Source organism: Impatiens glandulifera, chromosome 6 (assembly GCF_907164915.1).
Source record: "Impatiens glandulifera chromosome 6, dImpGla2.1, whole genome shotgun sequence".
NCBI lineage: Eukaryota > Viridiplantae > Streptophyta > Magnoliopsida > Ericales > Balsaminaceae > Impatiens > Impatiens glandulifera.
Window position 1 is genome coordinate 32,556,721 of NC_061867.1, and position 7,147 is coordinate 32,563,867.

The window sequence follows — 7,147 nt, forward strand, 5'->3', positions numbered from 1 at the left end:
CAATAAACTCTATTTGTCAATAGGTTGAGACATCATTTGTATATGATTTCGTTAGAAATACTATTTATCAATAGGTCAAGACATCGTTTATATATGATTCCGCCAGTAAACTCTTTTGCTTGATAGGTATTGATATATCCTTTAAGCCTTGTCTATAGACAAGCCAAGAGATCACCAAAACCTAGTCATCCAAACAGGTAATTCCAACCCTATCACTAAGTCCTCATACAAAATACTATCACTCGCATAGGTACTTAAGCAAAATCTATATCTTGATAGGCATCCGGTTAAAATCCTACTTTTTAATAGGTACATCTCCCCAAGTCACCAAAAGAATTAAGACTTGTTTATTAATAAGTACATCGATCATTTATATATAATCCTGATCAAACCCTATCACTTGATACGTAAACAAACCCTGTCGTTTAAATAAGTATCTCAAAAATCCATCTCTCTTTATAAGTAATCAAGTCTAGTTTGTCAACAAGAACATCAATCGTGTGTACATGATCTTGTCTAAACCCCAAACTCCATCACTTGATAGGTCCTCGAACAAAGCCCTATCACTCGATAGGTAACCAAATACCCATCTCCTGATTGCACACTCAAGAAAACCCTATTTCTTAATAGGTACTCTGACAAAAACTCTATCATTCGAATAGAAATTCAAAACTCTATCACTTGATAGATATTTAAGCCTTGTTTATCGACAAACACAACTCTTATATTTATAGAATCATGTTCAAATTCTGTCTTCGAATAAGTAATCTCATAAAGTTATGTTCGAAATCCTATCTCACGATAGGTGCCCAATGAAGTTATTGTTCTCTTATATTGTTCTTTTTGAGTTCCGTTCAAAATACTATCTCACGATAGGTACCCCAATTATGTTATATAGCAGTACCGACACTAAAGCCTATTTGTTGATAGCACTCCGATCATTTATACATGATCATTTTCAACATCACCTGTGAGTGATCTTTACGGAATGTTTGTTAACTTCCGTGATAAACATTGATGATACTAGGATCATATGTGTATGATCACGTCTAAGAAGTTACTCTCTAGTAATCCACATGAAACATTACTAAAACTTTTATGTTCCCAACATGTCACATAGAGTTAACTCTTTAGTCATTTATATATGACTAAAACATGAATCATTTGTTGATATTCATTACAAATAGGAATTGATGTTTCAATACCTATAATTACACTTGTCCCATGGATTTGACATATACTTTGTCAAGTTCTATAAAATTAGGTTTCAAAAGAATCATCCTTATTAGGATAAGACAACAAGGAAAGGATTTCCCTAAAACAAGGTCAAGGAGTACCTCAAAAAAAGCAAAATACAACAGCAGGAAGTCACTCCAACCGCAACACGCTACAGGTTTCATCAATCCTAACTCCCCCACTATAAATTGGAAAAGATAACTTAGTGTTAGATGTCAAACACGAATTAGTATTTTCAAAAACTAGTTTGTTGTATTGAAACTCGATTCAAGAGGGGCAATCTATAAACACTAAAAATCTACACTCCAATTATAATATTAAAATAATTATTTTGAATTATTTTCAAATAAATAAGTTCAAAATAATTAACCCCATGACCAAAAATCTATTTAAAATAATTAATTATGATTAATCATTATGCTAATCAATCAAATTAATTAAGGATTAAGGCCAAAATAAAAAATAAAATTATTTGGGATAAATATTGTACACATAATATCTCAAAATTTATTTTAGAAAAAATAAAGGACAAAAATAAATAATTTTGATGAATTGTTGTATCCATTTCATCTAAAGAGAATTATTTATTTAAATCCTAAAAATATACAACAAAAAAAATTAATAGGTAAAATATTTGGCATATTTATTTCAATATTTTGTGTATTTGAAAAGATCAAAATAGTGAAAGAAAAATCAATTTCAAATATACTCTTAGGGTTTTAATAAAAAAAAATATGTAATCAGGTGTAGCCAAAAATAGATGAATTAGGTGTAGTAGAAACCGCGTCCAACGGATGGACGCTCGAATCCAATTTAACGCGCTAGAGCACTATGTGTAGCCCGCTATAGCGGAAGAAAGCTCGCACCGGGGGGAATCTAATCAACTAATGGTACGTCAATCTCGTTATCCAAAAATGCCCAAATACTAACAGAGCTGGACAGAACGTAGACAAAACACCAGAATAGGCACGAAACGACGTTGTTTCCAGATCTGGTCTTCTTTTTAATCACGACGCCGCAAAGATAAGGATGAAACAATTGTGATAATTTTGGATTTTTGGAACACAGTCATTGGTTGATGGTTTTGACTAATTCAAAATCTAGAATGATCACTTTACGTTGGTGATCATTCTCCCCTACAAAGTAGGGATGAATCACCCTATTTTGGTGACTACCAGCCAAGAACAATCAAAAGCGATTAATGGCTTTTGACTGATTCAAGCCATTAGAAGCTTCAATCGACCTTGAGATAATATAAATACCTCCCCTGGAGTCATTCTAAATTCAACCTATCAATAGAGAAGCCTCAAATAAAAAGAATAAAAATATGCAATTAAAGCTTCAAAGCTTCGAATTTTTTGTTTATGGTCTTCAAGCTCGGCTCAGTGCATCTAGAAAGCTACCATAATGATCAAGGATTGTTCTTCAATACTTGGTAAGTTTCAAATCAACCTCTAATTCATATTTACAGTTTGAATTTAAAATTTTTATATTTCAAATTTGTATAAACTTGTATGTTTACTGTTTATGGTATTTTATGGTTGAAAATTGATCTCTAGATGATTTATAAACTATCTGGATAGAATAGAACCAATCAATCGATCTAAACAACAAAAACCCAAATTTTAATTTCAAAAATAAAATAAAACGGGTTTTTTATTTGTAGGTTAATTCGATCTAATTAAAGCCAAGAAAGCTTCCTAACATGATTGCAATGATTTTGGGAAACTATTTGAATCAATTTTTCTCCATCTCGATAATTTTGTATCAAAATCAATTTTTTCAAACTAAAATGAAAATTTTGATTAAAGAATTGGTCAAAACGAATCGCTAGTGTTCTTATTTTGGTACCAATCAAGTATATAGTATAAGGAAGCTATTGGATAGATCTTTACTCTTCAAAAAACTTTAAAATCAAAAACCCAATTTTTTATCATAAACTGTTTCGAACAAATTGATCATCATTTAGGTCGATCTATACCTTGAGATGATGATCAACATGTTTCTGTGAGCTTTGTGAAGCTACCCAAGCTCTTAGATCAAAGAATCAGAGCTAAAAAATTTAATTTAAAAAATCAAATCCTTATGTTCTAGAGGACCGAGGCCTGTGAGCCTAGGACCGAGAGATTTGACCGAGGATTCTCGATTCGGATCGAGACCAAGGACCAATAAAAATAAGCCATGACTAAGACCTAGGATCTATATTCTTATGTTATGACCGAGACCTAGGACCGATGTTCTTTATCTAGGAATGAGGAATCCAATCGAGGATTTTCGGCTAAGACAAATAAAATTCTAACCTAGGACCGAGAGGTCCAAAAATGGGACCAAGAATCTTAGACCCGGGACCGAGACTCTCGAGACTCTCGACACTAAAGACCAACGAACTTAGACAAGAGCTAGCCCCAAACCGAGATGTTTATACATCTCGACCGAGAAACCTAGCCCCCAAGCTAATCTAGATATGATGGGTTTTTACACCTAGATCAATAAGATCAGCTAAGGACAGAGAGTCCTTAGCACCTCGACCGAGAGACTCTGGTACATAAACTGAGTGATCTCGAGCTCAGAGCGAGGGTCTCCGGACCCCAACCGATAAAATCAAACCCAAGCTTTAGGATTTTGGTCCTAAGGCCTGTTTGGTTACACTTTTCAAAATACAAAATTATTTTTGTAATTTTGGGACTTCAAATAATTTTCTAAAAATCCAAAAATTAGAAAATGCATTTTAAATATTTTTGCGATATTTCCACAAAAATATTTCAACAATGGCTCATTTGGTGTTTATTTATAGGGGAAATTTGATGAAATGGCCCCCATAATAGGGGAAATTCCAGAAAAGGCCCGCGCCTGCTAATGTTGGCAAAAAGGGTCCTTTTTCCCTGCGAAATGTCAGAAATACCCCTCGCGCGCCAAATTTTACGCTCATTGACGCGAATTTCCATTCACGCGATTTAATCTAAATCGCGTGATTTTATTTACGCGTTTTATATGAAACGCGTGAATGGCAATTCGCGTTTTTCAATTAACGAGAATTCCCATCCACGCTTTTCATTTAAATCGCGTTGATCAACTCACGCGAATTAAATTAAATCACGTGAATGATAATTCGCGTCTTTAGTCTTATATATAACTTTCTTGCCCTAATTTTAAAACAAAACCTCCCCGATTGATTCACCCTCCCACCCCGACTACCGACTTTCCATTCCGACTTCCTTCAATATCGATCAACATCATCCTTCCTCAACATCATCGGGATTCCTCGAACATCATCGGGATCCCTCCAACATCATCGTTCTTCAATATCATCAGGTCAGTTTAGGGCTTAAGGTTTAGGTTTAGGTTTCGGTGTATATTATACCGTTTATATTCATGGATATGGATGTATTTAGGTTTAGTGTTTGGTTTTGATGTATATTATGCTGTTTCCTATATATATTGATGTATTTAGGTTTAGGGTTAGGTTTTGATGTATATTCTGCCATTTATATTCATGGATATTGGTGTATTTAGAGTTTAAGGTTTGGTTTTGATGTATATTATGCCGTTTCCAATATATATTGATGTATTTAGGTTTAGGGTTAGGTTTCGATGTATATTCTGCCATTTATATTAATGGATATTAGTGTATTTAGAGTTTAAGGTTTGGTTTTGATGTATATTATGCCGTTTCATATATATTGATGTATTTAGATTTAGTGGTTAGGTTTCGATGTATATTTTGCGTTTATATTCATGGATATTGTAGTATGGTTAGCTTTTGATGTATATTCTGTTGTTTATATTGATGGATATTGTAGTATTTAGATCAGGAGCTGCCACGACTGCCACCACAATCGGGTTTCTCAGTTCGTTCAACAAAATGGTGCGTACAATAAAATCCTAGTTAGGAAACCACAAACCTTAAACCCTAGTTCGTTCAATAAAATGGTTGTTATATTGAATTGAAATGTTCATATTTATGTATTTAATAACAAAACTCCTTTTTTTATAATATGCAAGCAACAAACACTGTTATGACCTTATGTCCCAATCAATTATCACCTGAAGATAATGTATGTTCTATTCTTTCTACTATGTCCATATTATCTAGTTTTGAATGTAATAACCATTATATTATTGTTTTACACAGTTGTTGATAGTTGAATTTGCTCGCACTTTTGGTGCAAGGGTGTCTTCGAAGTGGAGAGAAGATGTAACCCATGTTATTGCTTACATTGATCCTAATGGTGCATGCGGCCGAACTCAAAAAGTATTGAAGGCAATTCTGAAAGGGAAATAGGTCCTTACTATTGATTGTGAGTCTCTGTTAACACGATTTGTTTCATACATATGTCTGTTAAATTAAAATAAAAATTGTTTTGTGTAGGGATAAAATCATCATTGAAAACCCAAAATTGTGTTTATGAGGAACATTATGAGGTTAAACATGATAATCATGGAGCCCAAGGTGGTCCTAGAAATGGCAGACTTTGGTTGTTGAATAATGTGAGTTTGGTCTTATTCCTCCTATTTGTACTTTTATTATTTTGCTTGATAAATGAAATTATTTTGTTTGTTTGTTTTTCAGCTTTCGAAACTGTTCGATGGTTACATTTTTATATTTGTAGGGAATTTCTTCCCACTTTACAAACAGGATCTCATTGAGTTAATAGTTTCTGGAGGTGGTAGTATTAAAGAATTGGATAATCCAGATTATCCATTTGCTGAGCCAAGGGATGAAAAAACTATAATAGTATATTTGGAGATAGACAGCAGGAATCGACCAATGGAAAATGATTTTGATGTTTTTCCCGACAATTGGCTTTTTGAGACAGTTGCTTCTATTTCATCAATATTGGATGAACATGTTGTTCCTCATATAAGGTTGCTTCAATCTGTTGTTGCTTGTGATTTGAAGCATTTGCTTACTTAATTTGGAGTTGTTTATACTTTTATTAACAATACTTATTGTTCTTCTATTTATGGTGGTTTATCATCATTAATGTATTACTGAATATTCTTCTATTTATGGTTTATTACTTTTGTTAACAATATGGTTTGTTGATTTATTACAATACGCCTTAGTTATCAGTTATTATTGGCTTTCTTATAATTTAGGTGAGTTAATCGATTTGATGATACACCATACTACAAACTCACGTATATTGTGTAGAATGCTTGAATGTAGTATCATAACTTATGCTTATTAAGAACAATCCAACACACGCGTATTGTGTATAATCACGCTATTCCCTTTCTTGGTTTACAACATAACTCAAACAACAAGGAACGATGTTGTTATTCATGTGTTTCATCTAAAACGCGTTAATAAACTTACGCATTTTAGATGAAATGCGTGAATGACATTCCTCGTCTTTCAATTAACGTGAAATGACATTCACGCATTTCATCTAAAATGCGTGAGTTTATTGAAGCGTTTTAGATGAAATCGCATGAATTGTAATTTTCGTCTTTCATCGTATATATTATTTGTGTCCCTAATTAATAAGAAAACCAAGAATCACTAATTTCCCCTTTTTTCTTCTCTCGCTTTCGCCACTCCGACTCGACCGTCAAACCGTACTCCCCTGAAGAACTCGACCACGAGCAGCAGCAGCTGACGACTACGACGACACCACGAGACCTCTTCGTTTGAATTCGTGACCCACTACTCTTCGTTCTCAAAATGGGTATGTTTATTTTATGGTTTTTAGTGATTATGAACACTAGGTTAGTGAAATTATAGTTTAGCTAGGTTGTATTCGAATGAATGTGAATCAATACTATGTTGTTATTCTAGTATTAAGGTTTAGGGTTTGCTGGCATAGTGTAGCTGACTCACGCGTATTTCACTCACGCTTATTGATTCCCACTCACGCGAATTAATTATTGAGGAAGAGTTTGCTGGTATGTTTCGTGGAGATACAAT